Below are 13909 nucleotides of genomic sequence, written 5' to 3'. Positions count from 1 at the left end.
TTTTTTATTTAAAACCGTTACTAAGTTATTTATTCCTGTGACACTTTTTTCCTGTATTTAGTGACTGTTTTAAACTGTCATAATCTCTCCAACATCAAAATTTCTATTATCAAAAATTGAATTCTCCATAAATGACATTATTTTTCAACAAATTCAAATTCAATCCCCCAAGTTTTACAGAAATAGCAACAATGTATTTCAAAAGTTGAATTCTACAAGTTTTAATTACATAGTAATAATCCATATGTAAATTCAAAAAATTCCAACTTAATTCAAACTTGTAAACCTAACAATTCAATCATAAAACTCCTTTAAACGTTGGATGGCCTGTGTTGTTGAGGTTCATGATTGGCAGAAGAATATGGTCTTGTATGTGTAGGTGATTCAAAATCTGCAACCTACAATTGAAAATAAAAAATATATATATTTTAGGAAATATTTTAGAAAGATACTTAACAAAACAAAAGTGTTATACAAGAGGCTATGATTACAAACTACAATCATTTTAGAAGTTGTTGATGACGAAAATTAAGTACGCAAGTCTATAAAATTAAGTATAACATATATCCTTATCTTACCTCAGTAGGAAAACCAGGTGGCAATTGACCCTTTTGATGATTCACAAGAAAATTTACTTGTTCCTGTAGCAATTGTACTTGTAACTTCAAGTTTTGATATTCAGTTCTTGATGGTCCACTAGTTGTAGTAGATTGCATAGACTCTCTTGAGCAGGATAAGGATCTAATCATTTGAGATGGACGAACACCAACTCCCATACCTCTAACATAGCTTGAATTCTCTTTGCCAAATACTTTAACATATGCTTCATTTTCAGAAGCACCCTCACCAATTTCCTTTTGTAAGTTTTTCTGAAGTGATTCATAGACAAATAATAATGTTACATATGTAATATTAGTCCAATAGAATTTATCAATCATTTTGCAAAGAAGTACTACGATTTTATTAAGTAACAAGAGTACTACTATTTTAAAGAACAAAATCAAGCATTCAAGCCTGAAGATAGATCGCTTTACTTTAATTTAATTACTGTTGTTGCTATATATATATATATATATATATATATATATATATATATGTTGTTAAGTTCATGGCGTTTCCTAGTAAGTGTTTTTGAGCCAATAGTGTGAGGAATTTTTAATTGTTGCCGATTTATAGCATTCTTTTCACACAATTCCTGCACATTAACAAGCATAAAAGTTAATGGATCTTAAACACAAATAAAAACTAACAAATAACAAATGTGTTTACCTGAGTTTTTGGACTCAATCTATATTCCAAAAATGCAGCCCAATGGTCTTTGGGAATTCCAATTGGATTCAAATTAACATTTGCATCCCAACTAAGTTCCGATTTATAATGCTCATTGAATAGCTTAAATCTATTATTCTTCCACTTATTTCCAAGATTTGACAAGATATACCTTTTGTGTTCATCATCATTAACAACAAATATTTTCTTCAAAAAAACATAAATATGTAGTTAGTATACAAAACTTAAGGTAAACATAACAAATAATATTTTTCAAAACAAAAATATATAAAAAATAGCATACCTTAATAGTATTCTCAAAAATAGCATCTTTATATTGCATTGGAACTTTATGCCAAGTTTTGTACATTATAGAAAAATTATTAAAATTACTTGCAATGAGCCCCAAAATACCTCCCAAGAGTCCACCGGATTCTCCAATTGGCTGACCACTTCCATTCCATTCTATAAGAACTCGTTTCCTACTATGATGAAGGGAAAATGCATCTTTTACCTTAAGATGCATACTCTTTTCAACCCCTTGTTCATCTAAAAAGAAAATAAAAGAGCTATTATTTAAGACAGCTAGTAATTGAAAACAGATTATTTGAACTAGTAAATTAATAAGAAAAAATAACATACCTACAACAATAACAGACCATGTGGTGTTCCACTTCTTTCTAGAAATAGCAACTCCATCTACCTCTTCATTATTAAGAAATCAGCATCTGATAGGCTATGACTATGAAGTTCATTTTGAATGGATGAACTTTGAGCTATATGCTCTTGTTGACTCTTGCCTTTAGAAGATGTTAACTTAGAATGACTTGGAAGATGTCTTTTTTCTCGTGCCAAGATAACTTTAAAGTAAAAGAATTAGAAACCTAATTAAAGAAATTAGAAACTTCACAATATTTTTATCATAGTATGCTAAAAGAGGAGATAGTTACCATTTTCATAATTTGAGAGATGAACATTTTCTCTAGCATATACAACATTCGGTTCAATATGTTCATCTTCTTCCTCTTCGAATTGTACAAGTCTTCTCCTTTTAATACCTGCAATAATATAAAAAAAATAAGAAAAAACAATATTAGGGGATGACACTTTAAGAATTGGGTAAAATTGAAAATTGAGATATGATCATTTCATCTTGCATTAGGGGATGACACTAGTCTAGCATTTTCAATATCTTTATGGGATTTTTTAGGACTTTGATACTTTTTTATTAGCCTTCTTCTCTTCATACCTGTAAAAAATAAAAAAATACATTTTTTTGGGGGGGCTATCTTTCAAATGTACGGCTAAACTTTTCAGTGGTACGGAGTCAAATGTTAGAAAATTCATTTCTATTTAGTGGGGAAATTAACGCCTCAAATGGTACAAGAATCCTCGTATGCCCCGGAAGATAGATTATTACGAGCTATACTTGGAATTCAGGTATCCTCCAAAAAAAGATTCAAAAGTAGTTGTTGGTGGAGTTGAAGTCACCAAATTCTGAGGAGTCGGTATCAATTTAAGTCTAATTGCTCCACATATAGTTCCTCTAACCATATTTTCTAAACGAACCAGAGCCAATCCGAATTGATCTTGTAAGAGATCTGCTACGGAACGAATACGTTTATTTTTCAAATGATTCATATCATCAAGTGTACCCATTCCAAATTTCATTCCAATCAAATGATCGGCAGCAAGAGAAAACTATATTACTTAAATCAAAGAATAACAATCATGTATAAGTTCACACTTTAAGAATTTGGTAAAATTGAAAATTGATTGAGATATGATCATTTCCTCTTGTATTAGGAGATGACACTAATTTAGCATCTTCAACATCTTTGAGGAATTTTTTAGGACTTTGATACTTCTTTATTAGCCTTCTTCTCTTCATACCTGTAAAAACATAAAAGAAATAAGAGAAAATTATATTACTTAAATCAAAGAATAACAATCATGTATAAGTTCACACTTTAAGAATTTGGTAAAATTGAAAATTGATTGAGATATGATCATTTTCTCTTGTATTAGGAGATGACACTAATTTAGCATCTTCAACATTTTTAAGGAATTTTTTAGGACTTTGATACTTTTTTATTGGCCTTTTTCTCTTCATACCTGTAAAAACATAATAAGAAATATAATTAAAGGAAATAGAGTATGAATAAAAAGAGAATAAATATTATTATAAAAAGTAAAAAAAGGAAATTATATTTTTTTTCTGTAAAAAAAAAAAAGAAAATTATATTTTTCATGGACAAAGATAAATTAAGAAGGTTACAATTTAGGCCCAGAATGTGTCTTTAGTCCAAACTACTAAAAAAAAGGCCAAGAACCTATGATATTCGTGTCACATATTCTAAGAAGTTGCAACAAACACTATCTTTAATTTTAAGAGTAGACTTTCACCAGAACCGAAAAAAAATTTAAATTGAGAATTAAATGGCATTGAGAATAGGTCCATAGTGTTGGCACTGTCTAATAAATGCAAATGGCATTGAGAATTAAACGTAGGGTATTGTCATTGTGGTTGAGTAGTTTAATTCACTCTAGACCAATTTCAAGCAACTGCTATGAATGCGGTTGTTCTCTTTTATTATTAACACCATAGTTCTCTTCTATCTTATATATATATTTCAACTCATTTCAAGCTATAGAAGAACAATTTAATAAACAAATGGTTATTTCATTTTAATGAGTGTTCAGGAGAATTTGTTAATAGTACATACATGAACACATATTACAAGAAAAATGATCATTTTTCACCTTTTAGTGTACTAAATGTATGTATTGAAAGTTTAAAAACTGGCATTTAAAAAGTTTTTTAATTTTAAGAGTAGACTTTCACCAGATTAAAAGTAGTACAATCACATAGTTCTGCATGATTTTACAAAAGGTTTTAGTTATACTCCTGCAAGTAATTTTAAGAGTTGCCACCCTAACACGATGACCATACTCCTGCAAGTAATATTAGTTCATCTCTGAAGAAAGAAAAGAAACAAGTATGGAAAAAAAACAAAACTGTTAAACAAAGACTTTGCATCTTCAAATGATGCAATCAGATCAATTATAATATAAGGTGATTCTCATGAGCAACAAAAGGAACCGAATATATGTATTTGAACATGCCTGAAGTCTCTTTGCAATGGCAAGAAAAGGTTGTATGTCACCCCTAGTTCCAACAAGTATGACAATTTGTAACTGGAATTGATGTTTTTTCTTCACGAATAAGATTTTCACTCGCTGTTAACTCGTAAAATGACTGGAATTCTAGCAATTTTGAAGCAACAGATACAACTTCTTTCTAGATCAACTTCAACAGTCCCATCATTTTGTATCCTCACAAGGTCAGCAATTAGTTGCTGTGAATCAAAATCAGAAAATGTTGTGAACTTATTTATCACAGGGAAAATCCAATGCATAAATAAAAAACACAGAGCTTAAAGTCAATAACAAATCTTCAAAGCATAACCATAAGTAATAACCAAAACACATGTTGGGAACCAGAAGGCATTATTGTTTTCTAGAAGTTGTAAGACCCAAAACTTTTGAAAAGTCTTATTATGATCAAGTCTCAAATCATATGGTTATTTATAGCCTTAATTTCAGAAATTATTTTATTAAAGATAATTAAGGCAAGTTTTGATTTATTGGATTTGAGATAAGTTATGATTATTATCCAATTTTATAATTATTGGATTATTTTCTATATTTAAATTATAAAGTTGGCAGTTATGAAATAATAAGAATTTTATATGATTTGGACTAAGTAACTAATATTTTAAATATTACTACTGCTATTTTGAAAAAATGAAGAGACTAAGTATATTATTTCTAATTATTGGATTTGGGCTTTTTATTAAAAATAATTTGTAAAATTGATGAGCAAATAGTATTTTTCTATATACATTAGTATTGGATTTAATTTGAGTTTCAATTACTATATTATCCCTACATTTATTTAAAATTACCTAAACTATCCCCTAGCTTAACACAAACCCTAGTTTTCTAAATGATGAAACCCTAATTCCCATGCCTAGCAGTCGCCACACTTTCTTCCTCCCTTTAGCAGACCTGCAACACAACAACTTCAAAAGAGAAAGGAAACAGAAGCAGAAAACGGAGAGAAGGGAGAATGCGCCGGCCAGGGGCAGGGAGCTCGCTGCCGTCGCGCTGTGTAGAGCCGCCGCCCGTTCTGACTTCTATCAAGCTGTCCCGCCACTACCGCCGCTGAACAAAGGAGAGTAACCATCGCGAGGAGCCGCTGCCATCCTTGCTCGTCGTCTCCCTTGGAATGGCCGCCATCGAGGGCCAGCAGAGGGAGAGAGAACGAGTGCGAGTCAGTGCCACCACCGAGAAGAGGAACCGTGCTATTGCCATCAAAGACGTCGCCGGAGGAGAGCACGGTACCGTCGCCGCCGCTACTCGTCACGCATTCACCTCTAGCCCGCACCGTCGCCAGTCGCTCGAGAGAGAGAGACGCGCCGTGAGGATGAGGCGTGATGGTGGTGGTTGTTCTGCCATCCCACTGCCGTCGCCATAAAAAATTGCCATCAAGACCGCCACCCTCCTAGCTGCTGCAGTGGTTGTGGTCCACTATATGGCCGCCGGAGAAAATCGCCGTGGCCGCTGAAACCACCGCCGGTAAAGGTCCTTGCATTTGGTTCTCATTCCTTCTTACTCCTGTGTTTTTATGGTCATGACGTTGTTGTGCAGTCGCAGTTGTCGGGGTCTTTCATTGCCGCTGCTGCGTGAGGTGACTGCTGGGGCCGCTGCCTAAGTTTATGGCCGAGCCTCTGCCGCTGGAGAACACTCTGATAGTAAGGGTTTTAAATTTGTGGTTCTTGTCATTTTTGGGTTTTAAGAAGGTTTTGATGCTGCGTGGTTATTATAGTTGATCCACCGGAGCTTTTGGCCACTATCGGACCTGTTGTCGGGTCGGTTCGAAATCGCAGCTGCTTCGTTTTGTTAATTCGGTGAGTATATCTGGTTTCGAAAGCCCTGCGTTGGTGTTCTGTTCTGTGAAATAAAGTATTTGCGATGTTAATGGTTTTAGGAGTTAGAACCTGGTTTGTTTATGCCGTTTATAGCTGTTTCTACTTTTGAGAGAGCAAGCAGAGCCGAGATTTTGATTGCCGGTGATTTCGGGCTGAGCGAAAAGGAGTCTGTTAATGAGTTTGGGATGTGGTTTCAACATTTTGAGGTGGGAGCGCTTTCCAAAAATTATATTTTATATTGGAATTATTATATATGGATACTGGTGTGAGAAAATGTGTATTTGGTGATTGTATTGGCCTTATGTATTATTCGATTGTGTTGAAAGATTATGAATGTTTGTTTGGATGAATTTGTTTTGCGGCTTTGTGAAATGGAATGTTTGAAGTTGATTTTTTAAAGAGTTGTAATTTGAGTTCAATCCGTTGGGAATTGATTTGAGTTGAGTTGACTCTCTTGATAATGTGAAAGATAGAATACTCTTTGAAATTCAGCCTGGTTTGCTTTAATTGGTTTGGTTTTGATAAATGATTGGTTGCTGAACCGTTTCTTTAAAGCTTTGGAAATATGTTAAATCGGTTGATATTGATTTGATTTTGAAACAGTTTTCTTGAGATATGAAAATGAGATGATTGTTGGATTTAGCTTACTTTTGAATTGATTTCTGGTTTTGAGCTGTTGAAAAGGAATGAGGAACGGTTTAGTTGGGACCCGAACCGGGTGGCAAAAGTTCAAGTTTTAGGGGAGGTGCTGCCGAAATTTCTACAAAATCCTAATCTTGTTTGAAAAGTTATTTAAAAAGGGTTGGATTCGAGAAATTGTATTATTTGATTTATTAAGAGAATATTTATGTTTTCAAGCTTAACTTATTTAATGAACCTTATGCCTTGAGTTCAGCTTATTTAGAAATTGAACTATTTTTACCATTTGAATCACTGAAGGAAAGAATGATGCTCTAATATTGATTTCAATATAAAAAGGAGCTTTTAGTGATTTTAAAGGAAACTAGACTTTTGATTGAGTAATTAAGTTTGAGGCATTTTGGAAGAGGTTAAAAAAATGGGTTCCAAAAAGAAATCTGAAAATGGTTTGATTCAAATGAGCCAGTTCTGTTTCAAATGAGTTGATTTTTGGACTGGATGGGAACTTGTGATTTTGTATGGTTCGGTTTCATAATAAATTCAGTTTTATTTACTTGAGCCAAGAATCTATGATTTTAAGAGTTTCAATGAATTTTAAGGAATTGATATAGATTGACCTTCCCTAAAGACTTGAGACTCTGCCGAGAAACTTTTGTTATAAAATTCCATTATTGGATGGATGATTTTGAATACTTTGAAATAAATCCTTAACTTGCCATGGTTATAGAAGTTTTAGAAAGAGAAAGCTGAAAGTGACTTTGTTTTAAAAAGGGAACTTACTTTGAGTAAAAGTGGCTTATGAGCTTGAGATAATTTGAGAGATGAGATCCTTAAAGCCAAGGCTGAAAAGAGTTGAAACTTGATTTTAAAGTGAATGGATTGAGAAAAGTGATTTATGGCTTAAATATCGATTTTATGAAATTGATGATGTTGAATGGTGAAATTGCTATTTTGTTATAAGCCGAAATGGCTGTCTATGCTATTGAATTATGGCTGATTGCCGAATGAGTTATGAGCCGTATGGCTGGATATAAATTATGAAGTTAAGACGAAGGGTTGTATTTATTGATAAATTGGCTGGTTCTGGATTGAACCGTGAGCCGGATGGCTGGGATGAATGTTGTATGTGAGTATGCTTGTGTTTTCTCTCTGGTTGTAAGGGTGACAGGGCATCGATACCCTCTAATGGCGACAGGGCGCATATAACCTCTAATGGCGACAGGGCGCAGATACCCTCTAATGGTGACAGGGCGCAGATACCCTCTAATGGTGACAGGACACATATTCCCTCTAATGATATTAATGTGCAACAGAGAGACTGTGCCTGGGTTAGCTACCGGACACATCGGGTTGGCTTGGTAACCGACAGATGGTATCATCAGCCACTAGGACAGGCATGTATCATATGCATCTATGTGACATTGTTTGGGTGTGCATATTGTACTTGGTTTGCCTTAGGGATTAACTGCTAATTGTTCTACTTGATATAATTGTTTGTTTGTACTTGAACTTCTTACCTGTGTTTGCAACTGGGACGCTATTGGATTGTGGTGATTGGTTGTTGGTTGGATTGTTTGGGCCTAGGGCCATGGTTAAAATGAGATAGACCGATGGTTGGTTTTGGTTTTGTGTTTCTGGTTTGAAAAAAATATGAAATTCTACTTTGGTTTAGTATAGATAAACCTTTTTGAAAGGCTTTTGAGTTTTTGAGAATTGAACGGTTCCTCTTTCAGAAAAGATTTCCGACTTTACTCTTATTGTAAACCGTTGTTTTTGAAAAGTGGTATAAGACGGTTATTAATCACTTGTACGGTTTATCTTCATGTATCCTATTACAGTAATTCCCAAAAACCCTCTACTGATGAGAACCCTTTCGAGGATTGTAACACCCTACCATACAGAGTATTATGCTTAAGTCATAATTCAGAGATGGCAAGGTATTACGACCTCTAAAATAAAAATTAGTACGTATAGTAGTATGAATAATTGATTATAACTAGGAGCCTTTGTAGAAAAAGGGGTAAACAAAAACCGCAACTCAAAAGCGCAACACTCCGATCGATAACGTAACGAACCAGGATAAACCAACGCGAGATTATATATATACAAAGGAGTGTCAAAAACAGGAATATCAAGACTCAAAATCCGGCTGCGAAGATAACCGGTCCGAGCATAACAATATATACATATGATAAAATAAGGAAACCCCAAAGGAAACCCAAAGGGACACAAATACATAAAACCTATTCTCCAAAATTCTCCCATAAGAGGGGTCATCACAGTTTGTATTATTTAATGGAGATAAAAGTATCTAAGCAAAACATATAAACCAAAACATAGCCCCGAGAACAAAGGATCTTCGCAAAAATAGAAGTCTCCAGCATGCCTCAGCGGGAGACCTCACGTCCTGTATCTGAAAACTACAAAACCCGCATGGGTGAGAACCAGAGGTCCCCAGCATGGTAATAGCTTCCACATATATAATACATAATAATAGAGGAAAGCCAAAGGCAATCCTAAAGCTTCCTCCAGTTAATATCAAAGCTTATAAACAAGCTAAACCATATAAAGGCATCTGACTAAAGATTCTTCAGTCTAACTAATACTTCCCTTTCCAATTCCTTCAAACCTCCCAACCACCAACAGGAGTATAATGTAGCAAACACAGTTATATCAAACAAGGAATATACAAATAGGAACAATTAAGGCATTTAGACAATTAGCAAGTAATATGCAGTCAAATAGGCAATCTCAAACAATTCATATAGTATGCACATGATGAATGCCTGTCCCTAGTGGCTGATGATATCATCTGTCAGTTATAGAGCCAACCCGACAAGTCCTAGTGGCTAACCCTTGGACTGTCCCTCTGTCACGCATCCCCAACTCGAGTTATACTCATCATAAACTTGATCATTATCATGATCTATATCCATCACCTTCACTGGTGAATATTTACGGGGGCGAGCTCATCCGGGTCTTTCACAGTGCCCGGCCACACTTATGACATAGGGTCAAAAGAGCTTCGAGTCTCAACCTGGAGCACGTGGTGGCTAGCCACTGCTACTACCCAGGGAAACTCTCATCTCCAACAGTGGAAGTGCAACATTCACAATTATCAATAATTCAGCATAAACATGCATGAATTCTCATCCATGGATCAACATCCATATCAGCCATCCGGCTCACGGTTCAGTCCAGAACCAGCCAATATTCATATCATACACAGCCATTCCGGCTCATGGTTAAATCCATAACCAGCCATTTCATTTACAATCACAGCCTTTCGGCCCATGGCATAACAAGCACTTCCACCACCATCCTCCGCATCTCACATAATCATGCTTGATCCTCATTGATCATTCATTTTCCCTTGCTTCACTCGCAAGTTACCTCATTCACTAGCCCCTTTTTAATAGCTAGGCATGTCATAATGATATAAGACATAAATGGTGAGATCGGAGGCTTAGAAGTATCAGATTTGGCTTTGAAAACTCAAAAATCAACTTTGGGATGAAAAACAGGGCCACGCGTACGCGCACGCGTGGATGGCCTCAAAACCCATCGACGCGCAAGCGTCATGCACGCTAACGTGTGGATTAATAATTTGCCAATCGACGCGCACGCGTCAACCACGCGTACGCGTGGGTGTTCTCGTGTCCTAGGCACAACACTGGCACAGTTCTAGCATAACTCTTTGGAAAATGGCTGGGCATTGGGTGCAGCACAATCGGCGCGCCCGTGCACATCACGCGCACACGTGGATGGCATTTTCTGGAAGATCGGCGCGTACGCGCCATGTGCGCCTACGCGCAAGGGGTTATTCTGCTAAAAAATTTCTAAGTTAAAAGCTGCAGAATTCACAGATTCAAACCCCTATCTTCCAATGGACATAACTTCTTCATTTTAAATCATTTTTCACCCGTTCTTCAAACGGCATGGACATCCCGGATCAAATTTCATTTCTAAACAGATTTGGTACAAAACAGAGATCCGTAGTCCAAGTTATGTCCCACCAAAGTATGCCCAAAACCATTTTTCATAAAAACCACAATATGCCATTTTCAAAACAAGCCATTTTCAACTCTTTTCCAAATCAATCAAAACATGCCAATTTCATCCCTTTTCTTTGAAACCAATCAAAATATATCAAATTCAACATCAAGCCTCCTCAACTCACACATTGACACATTACCACAAATTACCAAAAGCACTATCTCATCATTTTAACCCACTTCACCCAAGTGGCACAAACTCAAACATATTGACATATCATATACTCTTTCTCATACCAATTCTCAACAACACCAATTCCAATAAATCATCATTGTACACAATTAATATCATACTCACCATCAACATGGTTCAACCCACAATTCAACCATAACCAATCATCAGGCATATATCACAACATGCATATTTCTCATACATCATACCACCAAGGCATCAATAATCATCATCTCATATATGACCACATCATATATTTCAACCATTCAACAACATCAACCATTCAATGCCTATCTTAGGGCCTCTAGTCTAAGTATTTCCTACCACATTACATATTAGATACGGAAAACCGAAACCATACCTTAGCCGATTTTCCCAATCTCAACCGGAGCACTTCCAATTCACTTATCCACAAGCTTTCAAGGCCTCAAAACCTCCAAGAACAGATTTTTCACCACCAAGCCCTTTCTCAAACTTTTCAAAATCACCAATCAAGCTCCAATATTCACATATACACAACCTAAGCCACAATCATCATACCCATATACAACATCTCAAAACCCAAACATCATAAAATCACAAATTACACTAGGATTGAGAATCTTACCACACCCAAGGTCCAAGGAGACAAGATTAACCTTCTCCTTCAAGAGAGTTGGGTCCTATAACATCAAAGAGCCCAAAATCTCAACATTTTTGCTCATAAAACTCGAAAACAAGGCTGGAATTTCGAAGAGCAAGACGTGGCTTACCTCAAGATTAATTGTATGGGTTTTGTAGAGCTCTCCGCGGTGAACGCGTGGCCGCAAACGGAGCGGCAATCGGAGCTCTAGATCAAAAGTTATGGTGGTTTGAAGATCAACCAAGGGAGAGAACTTGAGAGAGTGTTCTTCCCCCCTTTCTCTCTAATTTCAGCGTGAATATGAGTGTTGTGAGGAGAGAGATTGCTGAAAACTAGGGTTTTGGTTTAGTTATGTTGGGCCAAGGGCCCACTTTGGGTCCGGTTGGCCCGGTTTGGCCCGTTCGGTCCAATTTTGGTCCGAATTCTATAAAATTGGTACCGAAATTCTCGTCTCAGTCTCCTCTATCACATTTAGCCATAAAAATCATATTTTAGGCTTTCTAGAATAAATTCTCATTTATGGGTTAATTAGCCGTTAATTAACCGGATTTTACATTCTACCCACCTAATTGGGAATTTTGCCCACAAAATTCAAATGCAAATTACCTGAGAATATTTTCTTTACTCCTAAAACTTGAAGTATTAAATCATAGAAATATCAATTATTTGAATTAAATCACATAAAAATTCTTGTCATTCCGTAACTATTAATTTTATAATTTAAGTATAGAAAATAATTCAATAATTATAAAATTAGGTAAAATTCTAATTAATTTTCAAAACCTGATTTAGTTTTTTATTTAATTAACTTTAATAAAATAATTTCTGAGAATAAAATTTCTAATGAATAAATGAATTAAAATTAATTCTTAATAAGATTTATTTGAAAATTATGGGTCTTACAATTAGTACGCTTTTAAAAAGGTCACATTCGTAAGTGTACTGATTATTTTATCACCACATTTTTGTTGATTATTGACATGCTTTATTTTTTATTACATTTTTATTTATTGACACGCTTAAAAATAGAACCATATATATAATCTTATAGCCACGTCTCTAGCTCTGTTCTTGCTTTCCTGTCGGCACGTGCCTCTGCTAATGCTTCAACCTCCATAGCAGCATAAGGAAAAATATTTAATTTATGTCTTTAATATTTTTTAAATTGTCTATTACATGCATGATTGTTCATTCTATTTACATGTCTATTACTTTAAACATTTTGATTGTGCTAATAGATTAAGATTTTAATTTTAATATATTGACAATATAGAACATTTATTATATATATTATATCTGTTATTTTAAATAATTATTTACGTAATTAATAAAATAATAATTATTTTTATTAATGTAACGTTATATAATTAAATAATTATTTGATAAAACAGTGCATCAAAATTTATAAATTAATAGTTAAAGTAGTCCAAAATTACACTTGTTTAATTTTTCTCTTTATTTTGTTTTGGATACCTTGGTGTCTAATTTTTAATTAATTATAGTATTTAATTAGCAAGCCTCCACTCAACCACCCGGGGGCGGGTGCATGAACTTGCGTACAAGAATCATTAGTCATTACACCTATTTAACATAAACATTTAGCAACACACACATATATATGCTTTAATTTGGTTGTTGCGACATTTATTTGCATCGGTGGGTAGCTAAAATATTTTTATTTTTCTTTGCTGACCTTTATACTAATACGTGATTAGATAATAAACTCATATATTTATTTAAATAAGTATTAAAGATTTGAGTATATAATAATATATTAATCAATAATAAATTTTTAAATAAAATTTAAATTAAAGGTAGATTAACTTTTTATTATTACATTAAAATAAAAAATGTATGATTCTGTATTGAATATACACTTAAAATAATTATTAAATTAGTTATTAATATAAATTATATATTGAAACATAAAATATATATTAAAAATAAATTAAGTAATACATATATTTATATGGAAATATATAATAATTAATTTAATAGTTTAAATTTTTTTAATAAAGAATTCAACATTTCAACCCATTCTTCTATGCATCTCTCAAATGTATCTTTATTTCCACCAGAATATTCTTTGCACCGTTTTATAACAAGGTTTGTCGTTTTGCACAATGATCTGCAATTTTTCCATCTATTTTTTGATATT

General features: G+C 34.2%; 1 long non-coding RNA gene across 2 annotated transcripts; it reads right to left on the bottom strand.

Moving 5' to 3' along the window:
* Window positions 1-1087: 1087 nt before the first annotated feature.
* LOC112728767 (uncharacterized) lies at window positions 1088-12075 on the bottom strand. 2 transcript variants are annotated; one of them, XR_011869050.1, is made up of 6 exons: window positions 11882-12075; window positions 11737-11791; window positions 11491-11649; window positions 2220-4628; window positions 1912-2129; window positions 1088-1818 (listed from the first exon to the last, which is right to left on the bottom strand). It is a non-coding gene; the product is annotated as an uncharacterized lncRNA (long non-coding RNA). The 2 variants fall into 2 exon arrangements; XR_011869049.1 differs by having other exon boundaries at window positions 1912-4628.
* Between the last annotated feature and the right edge of the window lie 1834 nt (window positions 12076-13909).

This window comes from Arachis hypogaea, chromosome 12 (assembly GCF_003086295.3).
Source record: "Arachis hypogaea cultivar Tifrunner chromosome 12, arahy.Tifrunner.gnm2.J5K5, whole genome shotgun sequence".
In the NCBI taxonomy this organism is placed as follows: Eukaryota; Viridiplantae; Streptophyta; class Magnoliopsida; order Fabales; family Fabaceae; genus Arachis; species Arachis hypogaea.
This window is presented reverse-complemented; position numbering and strand designations above follow the sequence as displayed.